The sequence below is a fragment of the Indicator indicator genome, chromosome 18 (genome assembly GCF_027791375.1).
Source record: "Indicator indicator isolate 239-I01 chromosome 18, UM_Iind_1.1, whole genome shotgun sequence".
Lineage (NCBI taxonomy): Eukaryota > Metazoa > Chordata > Aves > Piciformes > Indicatoridae > Indicator > Indicator indicator.
Window position 1 is genome coordinate 15,199,512 of NC_072027.1, and position 17,640 is coordinate 15,217,151.

Consider the following 17,640-nt stretch of genomic DNA (forward strand, 5'->3'; position numbering starts at 1 on the left):
CAAAGACTATTTTTGAAATGAGAAAATTCAATATTTCAGCTGTATCACAGTATACTTTTTCAGGGAATAAGTAAAAAGACTATTTAACTGCTGTATTTTTGGCTGATTTTAATATTAGTGAAAAAAGTACATCTCTGCTTCTGGATCACCTCTGCTTTTTGAAAAAAAAAAATCCTGCAGTTTTAATAAATTGCAGTTTTAAATGAAATGCTACTACAGTATACACACCTTGTTAGATGAAATAATGTTGATGACAAGTATGCTGGTTTTGATCTGGGACAAAATTCATAGAATCACTAAGGCTGGAAAAGACCTTTAAAATCATTGAGTCCAACCGTAACCCAACCCCCACGACTACTGAACCGTATCCTGAATCACCACATTTATATCTTCATGAACACCTCCAGGGATGGCAGCTCCACCACCTCCCTGGGCAGCCTGTTTCAATGCCTCACAACTCTCTCAGTAAAGAATTTTTTCCTAACGTCCAATCTAAACCTCCCCTGGCATAAGTTAAATCCATTTCCTCTCATCCTGTTTCTAGTTACTTGGGAGAAAAGACCAACATCAGCTTCACTCCAACCGCCTTTCAGGGAGCTGTGAAGTGCAGCAAGATCCTACCCTCAGCCTTGTCCTTTCCATATTAAACAACCCCAGTTCCCTCAGCTGCTCCTCACACACCATGCCCTCCATAATCCCTCACCAGGCTCATTGCTCTTCTAAATTTGGACAGTCTGTTTGCTGTATTAAAGTAACCTCATTTTCCATTGAAAAGTGTTTGGGTTTTTTTTGTATTCTTTTTTCTTTTCTTTTTTTTCTCTCCTGAATTTTAGCTACCCTGCATATTGAACTGAAAATTAGACGTATTTATTATGGCATGTGAAATAGCTATTTCAGAACAGGTTTGATGACTGATTCAAGTTTAAGTACTAGAAGATACGCAGTGCTTACAGGCATTCTTTGCTGTGCTTTATTGCAGAGAAAAACAGCTTTTCTCTCTTTTTATTTTTTTTTTCCTTTCAGTAAATAAAAGGAAGTATGTTCAGACTAAGGGCAGTCAAAATTCTAAACACAACAACAAAATCAAACACTGCGCCAAATATTTATATCACATATGTATTTTTATCTACTTAAATACACATATTTTCATTTCAAGACTACCTTCTGAGATTTCTGTACTCCAGGAACTTCTTACAAATCCCAGAACTGTTTAAATCTATTAAGAAAATAACATCCCATTAAGAAAATAACATGCCATCGAGAAATGATGAAAAACCCAGGAGCTAGGAGACAGCTTTCTAACAGTCTTAGTCTCACATCATTCACTTATGCTAAGGATTAACCCCTTATTTTCCTCTGAGTGTTGGGCAGTCATGGCTGGTACATGTGAGCACATCCTCTTCTCTGTACTAGCAGGCTTCAGAATCATAGCTGACCAGTTGATACTGAGTTTCTTAAACATACTATGTGTCAGTTGAAAAAGCAGCTAGAGAAACTCAGATGCAAATTCCTAAATATTATTAAATGTGGCTTCTGGTTTGTGAACCTCAGTAGCTGGGGATCACCAGCGAACTGGAAACTGTACCACCAAAATTCCATGATTAGCTAAGCATCTGCCAGTGTCCAAGGTCTGAGGCAGGGTGTGGAACATATGAAGTGACCAATTCTTCATTTTCATTTCATCTGCTGTGAACTGCATGCTTTTCACCCACTGAGAGCAACGTGAGAAATAGCAGGCTTCACAAACATGCGACAGGTGCCAGAGTAGGAAAAAAACCAGTGTCCTTTAAGGCTCCAGCAGGCAAAACTGATTTAGTGCCTTGATTAGCTCATGTGCCACATTTACATGGTGTTTCTTGAAAAGCTATTTTAAACTCAATCAAATAATACCTACATCCTAAATATTTCAGCAGCCGGTCATCAAAAGATGGGGCAAGTATCATGTCGATTCCCATTGTAGATGTTACAGCGGCAATTAGAAGACCACATCACACTGAGTCAGAAAGATGGCCATGTTTCATAAAAACATGTGACACGAGTAAAGATTTTAACTAATTTTTCAGAGAAGGGCTTATAAACCAACCCAAAAAACTACTAAGCAGAACACTGCTGGTAGTAGAAGTGAGGCTGAAATGGTATCTGCTTTTCTTCCTAGATGCACAGAGGTAAAAGAGTAGAAAGAGTGTGAAGGAGAAGTAAAGAAAGTAACAACAAAAAATTTTGTCTATCCTGAACTACCTCAGTTGTGGCCAATTTTCAAGATTTTCATCTTGGAGGGTGTTTTTCCTTTACAAACACTTATTAGGCTTTAGGAAAGCCATGAGAGCTAAATCTGTATGGCCCTACTCTACAGAAAAAGTTAAACACCAAAAGGCTCAGTGTCCCACCTGAAGTCACACAATGAGCGGGCTGCACACTGGGAAGCCCAAGTTCCAGTTCTTGGTTTCCCACTCACAGTATAACTGCGATCTATATGTGTGTATCACTCTATGGAGTCAGATATAAGAAACAAATCAAGTCACCATAGAACAACATAAGCCAACTTCTCAATTAATATAATTACTTAAAATTAGTATAGCTGAACAAGCTCACAAAATGGATTTAAGGATCAAATATGAACTGGCCACTTGGAAAGATTAAGTTTGCTAAAAGTAATTGCTTAAAGAACAGTATTACTCTTCTACTGTCTAGAAAGAACAAACAATACTATTATCTACTACTAAAATGCTATTAATTTTTAAAGGTGGAAAAATTTATCATTGCATAATTAACACAAAGCTGTTAAGCATGCTTTAACGATTCTGTGTAACAGTTTCTTATCACTAGAGAATACTTCAGAATCAGAAAATAATTGTTTAAATAATTTTATTAGGCCTTTGATCAAACTGATCAACATTTATAGAAGTGAGGTAGATCTAAATGTCCATGCAATGAATGACAACTTGCTTTATTTAATTGACCATTGGTGATGGTCTTTTTTCTCCCTAATCCTAGGGTAGAATGCTGTCTTTAATCAAAGTTAATGGGATTTTTAGCCTTACTAGCAATGAAGCTTAGGCAACAATCTGGATGGAGCACAAGTTGTGCTCCAGCCATTCTCCCTCATTTTTGCTTTCAACAACACTTAGTCACCAGTTGATTACATTTTTTATCAGCATTTTCCAGTGTTCTGTCCTCTTGTAAGGCTCTTCATTTCCACAGACTTCTTCCCTCACACCCAGGCTAATCAATCAGCTTTCTCTGAGAACTCCTGTGCACTGTGCTGCCATACTACACTCAGGAGTTTGCACTTTAAACTTATGCTTGTTCTACAAAGTTGGAGAAAGGTAACTGACATGAAAGGGCTTATACTGTTCTTGCACCCAAGCAGGTCCAATGCCAAGAATTTTAAGACAGTTCCTTCCTGATTCTTCTCCACTTCCTTATGTTCAAACATTCCTTAATTCTGCATCTGTTGGGCACCTTCATTCCTGCTGTCAGTACCAGAAGCTGTACCACTGGGTAAAAGATCAGCCAGAAAAATACCTTTAGGAATGCACCCTTCAGTTCTTGTTTACTCTTAATAGACAAATACACTGTTAAGTGGAAACTTTGCCAGAATCTGAGATCAAGCAGAGCTCCTATGCATGCCTCATCAGAGGATGCTACTATAGGATCAAGTAGAGAAAGAGGTTTCTCAGTGATTTTCAAACCTCTACAAGACTATTCTCAGAACTCATCAATGTAGTAATCATGCAAACACTTATGAGTTTAGGTATTTATCATTTCTGTCAAGAACACCACCTGCTATTAAATCTAAATTTACACCATTTGCTCTCATTCTATCTAAGAAACATTCCCCTTCTTCAAAAGATTCCGCCAAATTTCTCTTACCTCAATTTAATACTATCAACTTTCACATGAAAAAAAATGAAAGAAAACAAGAAAAGGGGAGGGGGAAGAGTCCTTTTGTTTAAGTAAACTATTAACCTTACTCTTTGGGAGCTCTCTGTCTTTCTAAATACAGAGATTTGATCAGAAGTAAAATCTTTCTAAAGTGATCCTTTGTTTTAAAGGTTCATGGTAAGGTAAGAAAAAATTAAAGGGAAAAAAAACGAAATATAAACAAGAAGACAATGGAACATCATGTTAAGGCACACAAAATGGATAACATCAATTCTCAACAGCTTCCATAAAAATACTTTCTGAAACACTGTAAATTCTAGAATACCTCGGACTCTGCATAATGAAGTAAGGAGGCTGCAGTGTTAAGTCTCTCAGGTAACAACGACAAACCAGGTGTTGTTCCATCTTTTGACTAAGGAAAATGAATTGCCAAGTGGGAAAACTAACATAGCTATTATAAAACATGACCAACTGTAACTCAGAATCTCTGAAGTGAATTTCCAGTGTCCACACAGCAAGAGATTGGCAGGGAAAGAACTGGGTTAACTTGATTAATGTAAATCCTTTTAACAAGCTTGGGCAGGAAAAATACACTTCTAGGAAACAAACCAAGCCAAGACTACAAGAACCTGCAAATACCTCATAATATTGTACAGTCACTCCACAAACATGACCACAGTTCTCTGTTCCATCTCCAAATCATGAAGAAAAAGGCATCATCATTGTGGAGGAAAATCAGCCTAGAGAAAAGGTTGCCTATCTACCTCAAGACAGTGTGTACCAATTTAGGATAGTACAGGCAATCCAGCATATATTCTCACACTGCAGCTCCCCTCTACAGACTTCTAGGACAGCATCATCATTTTGCTTACCATCCTTTCTCTGTGGGTATCTCCCAAAAAAAGTCTAGTATTTGATGGTGGATAAGAGGTTTCCTCTGTGTCACTTAGTCAGCAGCCACTGCTCACGTGGCTGAGCTGTCAGAGGTAAGTCCATCCAGGCTCCTCAGCTGCCACTATTCTCAACCCTGTATGTGAAATTCATCCAACACCTAGCAGGAGGTTCATGAAGGCACCTGGAGACAGCAAGGTCTTAAGCTATACCAACACAGAAGATGGAAGCTCACTTGAGAATATTCTCAGATAAGCTACTGCATGAGAAATACAAACAGCCATCTCCTATTCACAATGTGTGGCTGAGTTTCAGAAAGCAAGAACAGCAACAAGGAAGTAACCACTTAAAAAACAGTCTTGGAATCTTTACAAAATCCATTTTGTCCTTTCTTTCCATTGCCATTTCACAGAAAGAACAATAACTAAGCTGCAATGTCTAATTTCTTCTTGACTAAGCTCATTGCATTCAAGCCAGCCCCCACAATTTTGCCATCTGGTGCCTAGATTGCTGTGCAGCCAGAACAGAGGTGTCCACATTCTTCAACTGCCATGGTCAAACTTTCCAGGCAAAAGCATCAGTACTTTATGACAAGGATAGAGATCAAACCTACAGGAAGCTTGCAAGGAAGATTTAAAACAAATTTAAAACAAACATTGCTTCACCTGCATGGCTGACCCTTGCAAAATAAAATTTGTAACTTCAATGAGGATATGTGATTTAAACTAAGCATCTATTATATCTGTATTATACAGACATCCTATTTTACATACACAATGCATGGAATTTAAAGTATTTTAAAACTGCTATTAAAATTATATAATTTCAAATAATTAAAAATTATTTATCCTCTAAAGACATTGGAACTTATAAAGTTTATAGTGTTGCTTTCGGAAAAGTAACTGCAGATCCAACAATTAGTTGATCCTTTGACTACGGAAATGATGTATTTACAGAGAGCAACAAGAAATAACACGGCACAACAAAAATTGCATTGTGATACTATAATTCTCTACAGTCATAACCAATAAGCCTTAAAATGCTCTTTGTTCCAACACTGTATTATCTACCTAAGTAAATGATTTCTTCCTACTATTAATTTTAGCAGTACTTTACAGATGGCAACACTATTGCATCGAGTTCCCCTCCCCCGATCTCCCAACACAACAGAGATGTCCATGAACTGGCATAAGCCCAGGGAAGGATGCCAGTGTCTCAAGAAACTGGAGCACGTAATCTGAATTGGGCTTGTTTAACCTGCTGAAGCGATGGCTAAGCAGGGCCTAGCAGCGGCTTCCCTGCACTGAAGCGGCTACATAGAAGAGGAAGCCAAGGTCTTAATAATGGAAACCAAAGACACTGAGGTTCTCTGCTATTCAAAGCCTTCCTCAGCTTCAGTAGGTTGTTGTGCCTTAGAGGCAGTGGGAAAAAGAGTCTCCTATCTCTGTACCTCTCAGAGCAGGAAGGAAACTGAAAACAAACCCTATAAATGCTTTATTACCCTGAACTGAAATCAATAAACTATAAACAGTTTTAGCCTAATTTACTAGGAAACAGAACTGGAAGGATATCTGACACATCTTTTTGTATACATTAAGAGCCATCAGATTGTAAATTTTGGTCAATACCAAGACACACAATGACCTACAGGTAAATGACCCCTATACTATTGTCACTTCACTCAGTTGTTCAAGTTATTTCAGTAATTTCTACCTTGCATGAAATCCTCCATGAATTATTAAAATAAAAACCAAAGGTAAAGGACAGAAAAGCAATCTCATTCTTGATGCCATTTGCAGTGGTATGTACATGTCACTCTTCAAAAGTAAATTTGGCACCAGCAGTGGTTGAGGCCAGGGCTGCCAACTAACTCCCACAGATACCAGACCTCTGAGCTCAGTCCATGGCCAGGTAAGACAGTGGTGCTCAGGTACTGACAAGAGAACCCCAGGTACCTCAGAATTAAATAGGTTCTTACCAACCATGGACCTCTCATACTCCCCAGAACCACAGTATCCTACCCAAAAAGAAAGGCCATATTAAAAAAATGTATGTTTTGGTATTTCGTAAGTGGCACAAACCAGAGTGATACCTCTTAGAGCACTACTGTAAAGATGTCACAGAGACAGAAGTGATTGAATGATTCTGGACAACCCTAGTTCTGACTTTCCAGTAGCACAGAATACCAGGTGACATAGAAGACTGTATCTGGACATAACGTATTAGGCAGCAAGAATACCTCCTGCATTAGTAATTCTCTCTAGGAAAAGCTGTTCTCTGAACCATACAGCCAGCTTTCTGTGGACAAGAGTGCTGTGCTTGTACAAGCATCTAGAATTTAAAAGAGGAAGAGAAAAGTATTTACTCTATTGTATGCAATTAGGTGAAAAGCCAAACAAACCAAGAATCTGTCAATATACCACCAAACTGGTTTCAATTCTAACACCATTAAAGATACCATGATTTTTTAATTATTATTTCATTTACCAGGAGATCAAAGGTTTTCCATTTCGGTCACTAGGCTAACCCGTTTCATCCGTTTCCTAAAAGGCAAGCTAAAAGAATGACAACCACCAGACTTAGCAAGCACACTAGGAGTTAACAACGGAGAAGAGGAGCAACAGAAATTGAGCTTCAGCAATTTAACAAGACTGTCTGACTCCACAATTCTGACTGAAAAGTTAAGTTTTAGTCAAGATCTGATGTACAAACACAACTTCTACATTTCCTTGCTTGAATTTTTGCATAAGGTATTGATCCAAATAAATAAACAAGATATTTAGTTACTTCAGATGTAAGTCCCATTCCTCATTGTTATAAAAATATCAAGGACAAAGCAGCTTGCATGAACCCTTGTTCCTTGAGTTTATTTTTTTAACAATTATTTAATTTTACTGTTAAAGCTACAGGTCAACTTTCAACTCCACTTTTTTTTTTTTTTTTTTAAGGCAGTGTAATAGCATGCTCACAAATTCAAATAATATATGTATATATAAAAAGGGGCAACAAAAAAACCCCCACAACTTCAAGAATAGCTTGCAGAGCTATCTGCAGTTTAGAACTGGTGGTTCTAAATCTCTCCTGCAGAGGAGAGATTCCTTAACACAGAAATCTCAAAGACTAAGACCTCAGTAACTCCCCAAAAGAAAGACCTGTAGCAATCTGCAACTGAATTTATGTATGTAGAATAACTTTTGTTTGAAAATAGCAATTCTTAAGTATAAAATAAATCTATTTATCTTATTTCCTATAAATATCTTCCAGGATGGCTATATACTCACAGAATATCTTGACAGAATCCCTCAGTCTTCCAGTTGGATTTTCAGAACTAATATTAGTTCTTAGGAATTCTGGCCTGAACGAGCAAATTTCCTCCTCTGTTTTGAGGAGGTGCAAGAATGTTACTTAGCCATCTGAAATGTTTTTATATTCAGTATTGAAAAAACTTACAAGGCTACTGGAATACTTTCCAATAATCAAGGCTAGAGAATTAGGAAACGTTCCTTTTAGAAACTGAGTTTTGAGTGATAAGAAGGAAATATGAATTGGTCCATAATTACAGGACCCCACTTAGACTGAACTAGTATTTAAAAAAGTACAAGTGCATCACCAGACAGATGGGCACATCAGTGCTTCAGATGGCTCTGATCTTCAAGCTGTAATGCAACATGAAATTTAGACATATCAGGTAATTAGATTCTTTAAAATAAAGAATAAAAATGCTTTAAAATGTTATTTCTTTATATAGAGAGACTCATCCATACTTCCTAAGAATTCCAGAAATCAGTAAGTCTATGGATAAGTCTACTTATTTGTGCAGAACCTGGCTAATCCTTACTTTCCAAGGTAACAATTTATCAGGACTAAAAGCATGTCTCCTTATCATTCCCAGTGAGATGTTAACTATGGAAAACCACGGTGTCATATCATGAAAAGCACCTATAACTTCTACTGAAACATACACACATGAGATTACAAATGCCGTGTTCAAGCCCCACAGTTAAACCATATCTCACATTACAGCCTTGTGAAGTAACAAAAGACAAACAACAACAGAAATGTATTTGGGGCAACAGAAAATTTTGTCCTACAGTAGTGTGTGACAAAAAAACCAAAATGTGTAACATTGAAAGTGCCTAGATCAGACCTAACAGACACTACAAAATGTGTAGTTCAGCAGTTAAAACCAAACAATTCTTTAAAAAAGAAAAAACAACAAGAAAATCAACAATCTAAGAAATAGAAGGAAACCAATACAATTCAGAGCATGGTACAGAATTTTCATAGTACTGTAGCATTCTTTTTTTCCCCTCTTATAATCAAAACTTCATTAACATTCCTTGGGCTTCAATGACTTGATTTTGACCCATTTTTGCCTCTCAGATTTTATAAGCTTCTTAATTTTGACTGTCCCCTAAACCCATCTGCATTTCTGGAAATCCTACTCTATTTCTATTGGTTTCACAAATTCTAGGTGGAGTTGCATTTGAAACAGTCTCCAATTCTCTTTTTATAAATGAGTACAGCATGGGGCAACAGCACAGATTTGCAAAATTCAGCTATTCCTCAAGTGCATTTCCAAAATTACTGAAAATTAATGAGTTTCTACTGTGTATATTTATATGCAACTCTTTGAAGTAATCATTACTAGCCAGTAAAAGTCACATGGAAAAACGGGTTGACAAAAGAAAATAAACTGATACACTCTCCTTATAGCTGCAGTTTCATTTAGTAGCACCTCTAAATGTTGTCCTGGATCCAAACTGCACAAACAGCCCAAACTCTGTATCTGACAAGTAAATGCTGACCACAATCAAAAAATTTTAAGTATGCTGAACATGCCTTGAAAAAGTGAAGTCTAAGGACTTTTTTTCTCCCTGTAAGTTCCTCTACCAAGATTCAATTCCCTTTTGTCCCAAAATAAATAAGATTTCATGCACAATTAAGTTTATCTGCCTCGAGTCAATAAAAGCATTAAAATCAGTCTACAAAAACACCAACATACATATAGTTAACCAATCTGATTATTACTGCAAGCCTTGTAGGAACACAGATGTGCTGAACATGAAATTTGCTGTTTGAAAGGTACTTTGAAAGGTTTTTAGACATTACTAGAATGTTTTCAAAACATGTGCAGCCACTTACGAAAAATATTCAGGTGCTTCAGCCAGTCGGTAAAGCAGAGATTTTTCATGGCATTAGTTTTATGATGAGTCTTTTCAGGAAATTTCAAAGAATACATGGTTCACATACTTTAAACTGAATTCACTTCCAATTCAGTGTTTGACAGAGCTAATTTTTAGTTGTTTCTAAAGAGCCTACAAAAGGAAAATATTTCTTATTCAACAAACATTTAACTAAAACTATGTTTTGTTTTGTTTTCAGGCTAAGGATTGAATTTGAGACTATAACAGAGAAAAGCAGCTTGTGCTAGTTAATGTGATTTTCATTTCTGTAGTCACAATTCTCCTTGTCTTGTATTAGAAAGAATTTAATAAGACCTAGTTTTTGGAATATGGCATTAATGCTTCTACAAGAGACTTTCTTCCAACAAATCCTGTCCCATCATCCAAGCAATCCAAATAATTGCCTCCTTGTGCAGCCTATTCCAGTGTCTCATTGCCCTCATACTGAGTATCTTCCTCCTAAGATCCAGTCTAAACCTGTTCTCCCTCAGATCAAAACCATTCCCCCTTGTCCTGTCTCTAGACAGCCTTATGAAAAGTCCCTCTCCAGCCTTCCTGTAGGATCCCTTCAGGTATTGGAAGGAGGTTCTGAAGTCCCTTCAGAGTCTTCTGCTCTCTAGGCTGAACAACCTATCCTCATAGCAGAGGTGTTCCAGCCCTTGGATCATTGTTGTGGCTCTCCTCTGGACTTGCCCCAACAGCTTTTAAAATCTATAAAGTGGAGAGTTATGAACTGTTGCACTGTCTTACATAATAATCTAAGAAAAAGATATACTTCTCAGGAAAGAGGAAATCTGTATCACACTCCAGACTACAATTCTGTAAGAGGTCCATCTACTTCTTCAACTTCAAAAATACTTGAAACACACCAAAATCATGCTGCTCTCTACCATCAAGCAAGTCTGGCAAATTCTCTCTCCATGGGACTCTGCTAGAGCACAGACAATAGAATTTTAAAATTTAGGCAGCTGGTAATTCTACCAAGGTCTGAAGTTCTCACACACAGGGTCTACTGCTCTTCCCCCAATATGTTAGTGTCTCCCAATAAGCACCTGAGGAGGCAGAGTGTTTCTGACAAAAGGTCTATCCCACCCAGCATGCTGTCTGCAGCAGTGGCAGTAACTAGAAATCCAGGGAAAAAGAAGAAGGATATGGGTCCAATATGTCCAAACTCAGGATCTTTTTGACTCTGGATTCGTTCCAAGTCATGTAAGTTAAGTTAGACCTGAAGTACTTTTCAGCATCCTCTTCTGTATGAAGAACTGCTTTCTTTTGTTCATTTTCACTCGAACTGGAACCCATACTGGGTCATTTGAAGACTGAATGTGTGTGAAACTGACAAGGGCCTTTGTTTATAATAAAAAGCCTTAAAAAAAAAAAAAAAGAAGAAGAAAACTGAGAAGTCTTACATAATCTGGAAGGTCTTGCAAAATGACCTTCAGAGATCTCTTCTAACCTCAAGCACTCTGTGATTCTGTGGTTTTTATCTCCAAAATCATATGATCTTTTAAATGAAGACCATCATGAAGAACTGTCAGCAGCTCCCTGTGTGCATAGACAATGAAGAGGAAATGCAAAATAAAATGTAAGATTTGGACTCAGAACTTGTAGTGCATCATTACAGAACTAGTAATTAGTTGCTTTAAGGTACTTTCAAGGAGAAAAACACCAAAATGGAGGCAACCTAGTGAATATTCACATAGAAGCTTTAGCTTAGTTTTCTTTTAAACCCAAAGGGTTTGCTCCTTATTTCCCCTTACAGGTGACGTGCACAAACATTCAAATGCAGAACATTCTTCTTCCATTATGGAACACAGGAAGATGGGAGAATAAATTCTATAGACAGGACAGCCCGAATGGGAAACTAAAAAGTCGTTTATAATGGACTAATAAAACAGCATCTATCTTGGTCACTTCTGTATCTGTGCATGTCATGTATTTGGACTCATATATTTTACAAGCAAAGATTCCAGATAGTTTCAGTAAAAACCCTTCAAGGCTGTTATTGTTTGATGGATTTTTAATCTGAATAGATAGAAAACACTCTCTTCAGATTATTTTCAGAATCTATGGGAGGCTTTAAAACCTCCTAGAGACCTCCAAAGGCAATTATAGCAGAAGAGTTTTTCAGATTTACACCTGACTGAGATGGAAAGGTCTGTGTACATCAAATATTAAAACCAAGCTCACTATAAATAACCTCTAACTGAAGCACAGTCCCTGTGACAACCAACTTTTTTTCTTTTTCTCTCATTTTTGCCCCTTGACATTGCAGTGTGAAAACAGTAAAAAAATGGAATATGTATCTATAGAATGACCTAAAATTTTCCAGTTCTCCTGAAGTTACTACTGAAGGAAACATAGGGGTGTATGTAGTTTTTACCTTCACATTCCAGTTTCTTTATTGCATAAACAAATGAAACTGTCCAGAAAACAGAGTTAATTACAATATAATCCTTCTACATCATTTGTAAGATATTTAATACTGTAAGAAATAAGACTATCCTATGTGTCTCCTAAAATATTTGCAATTTATGTCACAGATTAAGAGGCAGCCTTGACTACCTGAACACCACTTGATATTTGCTTTATGTTAGCAGACATTTTCTTGAGTAGCTGTGCTTGAACATGTTATAAAGAATAAAAGGAAACACTGTTTAGCTGTGGTTTTAAAACCCTGAATAATTTCCATAATATGTGACAGTTGACAGATTTTGATAGTATCTCACATTGATTTTTATGTTTCCAGATGACAATCATTACACTATTATCTGCAGTTTGAGCAGTGGAACCTTACCTCCTAATTAGGATGAAAAACTGCTCCAGTTGCAACCCCAGTAAGTCAAAACAAGTCAATAATTTTAATAAGAATTAATTTTGAAAACTCTACAAGGTTGTATTGGAAGTTATTCTGGCCTGTCTATTGATTAACAGTTGGTATTACATTCTATAAAGGACTCATTAAATACAGCATCAATCTAAACTTAGTATTTTGGTATTTATTTGATTACTTTTTTCTTTTTTTTTTTTACTTACTATGAAATGAAACAAAACAGAACAAGGCACTACAAGATTATTAAGGTAAAGCAGCTTTTTGATTGAATGTGTTAACTTCACACCACACTTGGGGCTAATATGATGGAAGACTTCACACTGCTATACTAAAAGGACTGAGAAAGCTTGCACATCCTTTGGATGTCAGCATGAAGTTTCTCAACAAATCTCACAGATTTCCACAAACAAAATATCCAGTTGTTGCCACATACAGAATCAAGCCATGTATTGGATACTGTGACCCTGTTTATTACCACCCCACTGGGGTATGTCCACTAAAAACCTGAGGAGACTTCATAATTTTTTATCTTCCACTTTATTTTGGAGGGACATCACTAATTGAAAATGCATCGTTTTCTTTTGAGTGCTGTGGAAATAGTAATATTTATAAACATGGCATCTACCAAAAAAAACTTGGGAACCATTAATATTAGCTATAATATTAAATCTGTTTAACAACAAAAGCTTTTACTACTCCTGTTTCCATTTGTCTGAATTGAAAAGCTTTCCACGTTAATATTTGAGGTTTATCATGTAAGAAATGTCTTTTTCCAGCATAGACATTTATACTCATAGAGCTCCTAACAAGGTTCAACAGAAAAATAAATGTAAGCAAAAGCCCGAGAGTGATGCAGCTGTAGATCTACAAACACACACACAAACCTGGGAGCGGATGCTAGGTGGCAGTACTGTGTAATTAAACACCAAAGATTCCTTCCCACTATCTAATTCACTTCGGGCATTTTTCAAAACCACCAACTCGAACATTTTGAATAATAATTTAAACAACAAAGAGCTCTCTTTCCCTCCCTTTAGTTTTGCCTCTTGAGAACTATATTCCTTATATATAAAAGGTCTCAAAATGAAATTTCCTACCCATAAACCTGTGTTCTAGCACAGCAGCATTATATGAAACAGCTGCTCACAAAACAAGAGCCAGACTTTGTTTCCACCCCTGTTTTTTCGTGTCTAACTTCTGTGTAGGTTCTGACCTTGCTTTTCTTTGCATCTCAGAATTACCTACTGTTTGAGGGATGTTCTTCTAAATACTGTTGTAGTCTCAAGTTGCATTTGATTGAAGAACTCACTTTTAATCATTTGATCCCTTTAAGTGATACTGCCTTTAACAAGTTACATGTTCACCACAGAGTAGTTATAAGTACTTGTAGCTATCACAGATGATCAACAGTTAGCATATTTTTCTATACTGACTTTTGGAGATGTGTCTCACAATGTTTATTTTGAGAAGAACAACTTGCTCAGTTCACACAATCACCTCAATTACAATTCAAGGAGGCTTTCCCAAGCCAGGTAAGACAGCCTGTTCAGAAAGCATCAACAACAGAAAACTGCTGGTAAATGTTTCAGCACTGTTACGACCCCACTAATCACAATAACAGACAATGCCAGTTAAATGCAGCTTATTCAACAGTGAGTACTGCTAATATATTATGCACTGTATGTAAATAATACAGTGAGGATTTCTTCCTCATTTAAACACACATCCAAATGGGGATACAGAGGAGCTCTTCCTGTAATATTAATACAAGAACAACATATTTGTTTTTACTGTGAAACAGACTGTTAAGGACCAGAGAATCACTGATTATGTATGAAGAAATATCAAATCTCTCTTCCCAGATTTTACTAATGATGCACATACATTTACTGCATTCATTACAGGGTATTAACTGAGATGTACAGAGTCCCAACTCAGTATAAAAGCAGAGTAGTCAATTAACAGGCCTCAAAATAACAGCACTGAGACTAACAGATGAAAGCCAAGGACACATGGCTTCTCCCTCCCTAACTGAAGTAAACTTATCCAAAAGTTCTGGAGTTTAGTTACAAACACATCTGATCTCATTGCTTCCATGGCCAGCCCACCTATTCGCCCTGCCTGCCTGACCTTACCATTATTTCTAATACATCATTTCTCTTTCTTTCCAGTTTTGACCATTGCATCATGTTATATTATTTGAAAAATCTGTTTATTTCAAGGTTTTCTAGTGTAGAATGTGGACATTCTGGTGTCCAAACACATCATAGAATGGCTTAAACTGGAAGGAACCTCAGTGATCATCTACTCCAATCTCCCTATCATGGGCAGGGATGCCTCTCAACTAGACTCAGCTGCTCAAGGCCTCACACAACCTGGTCTTTAATGCCTCCAGGGAGCAGGCATCCACAACCTCCCTGGGCAGCCTGTTCCAGAGTCTTACCACCATCATACTGAAGAACTTCCTCCTAAGATCCAGACTAAACACACTCTCTCAGCTTAAAACTGTTTCTCCTTGTCCTATTGCTACACACCTTTCTGAAAAGTCCCTCTCCAGCCTTCATGTAAGATACCTTCAGGCACTGGAAGGCAACTCCAAGGTCTCCTCAGTTTTCTCTTGTGCAGGCTGAACAACCCCAGCTCTGTCAGCCTATCCTCATAGCAGAGGTGTTCCAGTCCTTAGATCATCTTTGTGTCCCTCCTCTGGACTCACTCCAACAGCTCTTTCTAATTCTACAACACAGAGTGAAAAAAGTAATTGTGTCACTGGAACACAGTAGGAGGAACTCCTTACCATGACACTGCCTATCAGTAACACTATAGTCTGCAGAAATGCTAAATAATAGAGAGGGTGGTTCCATTTTGCTGTATCATATTAGCACTTACATATAAAATGCTTATTTCTGCAACTGTGGTTTGTAACTCATTAACTTTACAGCATGCCCAAATTCTTCTAAGGAACACAAGGAAAGTTACTAATGGACAAAACCCACCAACAACAGAAACTTAGAAAAAAAGGAGGTTTGTAAACAATCCACATCTGCTGAAGAGCTGAGTCAGTCCTGTAATGCCTGGTGTTGTGCCACCCTGCTGAATGAATACTTGAGGAATTAAACTGCAGCTGTGAACATTTTCCTCAAAAAACTCTTTTCCTCTCACTAGTCAAACAATAATTGTGGCCCCTGTGGCCCTGCAAAGACAAAGGATCTTCATTTCAATCTAAACAATCTTAGAAAGAAATGAACTCAGCTGAGGAATGCTGAACTTTAACTTCTAGGAAAGTAAAAACACCATTTTATTCCTCCCTTTTAGTAGCTTCTCTAGAACGTTCCCACTGAATCATAATCATTTATTTTTTGAGTAAAAGGTTAAAACCCTTTCTGGAAATGACAAGCCAGTGTACTGTGGTTATTTTCCACAATGCAACAGTTTATAATTGACTGCTTATGTAGTAATTGCTCTATTTATAGTGACTATTTGCATGAGAAGTGATTGACATCACCTGCTATTAATGACAGAGAGGGTTCATTTATGACCTAAAGCTCTTATTTTCCCTTCCTAAGATGCTGATGTTCTACAGTCTTAGGAATACAGCTATGAAATGAAATGTCAACCCTATCTGTTGTATATTAAGTATCTAATAAATAGCACTTTTTTTTTTTTCCAAAATTACTCTTCTAATCCTCTCTTTTTGTAAATTCCTAAATAAGACTCTTCCTACTAACTCAGTGCACCAACATTTGGCAGCACGGATCTATGTCCATAATGCTGTTTGCCCTTTAAGTATTCCAGCACAAAATGTATTACATAGCCTTTAATTCTGTATTTAGATTTATTTTCCATGCCTGTGTTCTAGAACTGTAGCTTATAGCTATTTATACTTTGAATGGTAACACAAAGACACAATTTACAGAAATCCCTCAAAATGTTGCCTGTCTTGGACTAATTGAATCAAATTTTAAAAGATGAGAGTTTGAATATGATTATAATTGATCCCTGAAATCACCTTTGTACTACAGTCTGAGTCTGTAAATGAAAGGAAATGGTTTTTTCCATGCAATACACTTGTTCTGCCATACCACAAAAAGCAGTTATATTATTGTTAAATAAATTATGTCAAATCAATCAATCAAAGACAACTGAAAACAGGAATCTCTGGACCTGTGTGACACCATCTTCTTATAGCCATCACAAATTCAAACTTTGCATTTTGGGAAGTAATACTGGGATGTTACAGGATGGATTGATAAGAAGACTTGTACAAAGCTTAACATCTTAATTCAAGGCTTAGCCTCACATTTTACAAGCTACTTAGGAAGTACTAACACCTCTGTTGCTCACAGCAAACCTTTGAAATCTATCAAGGAGATAGCCTAAGGGTTAAAGAAAACATGCCTTTTCCCCTTCTGAGAGTTGATTTAGTTTCAGCAGAGCTTTAGCACAGAATTTTACTTCTCCCTCTCCACCCCCTTCCCTTGGCTGCACACAGAAGTTGTCAGTACAATAGGAATAATGACAATTTAGCATGAATTTTCTTGAGACGGGTACCCTCTGTGCCACCCTAGCTGAGACCCTGTGAATACAGAGGGGGTACAAACAGACAGATGGAGGGAGTAGGAAAAAGCTTCCCATTGAGCTGCTGCCTTCTCTACGTTTAAAATGTAAGAACTCAACTCACAGTTTTGCACTGGCAGCTGCACCAGCTGTTCTCTCCTACTCCAAGGCACAAAGCAGCACTTTCCAGACTGCACCGAGGCAACTGAGACCTAGAGGGACCCCTCCAGATAGCTCCTGAACTTGGCATCTATACTCTTACTGATGTCCAGCTCACTCACATACCTTCTA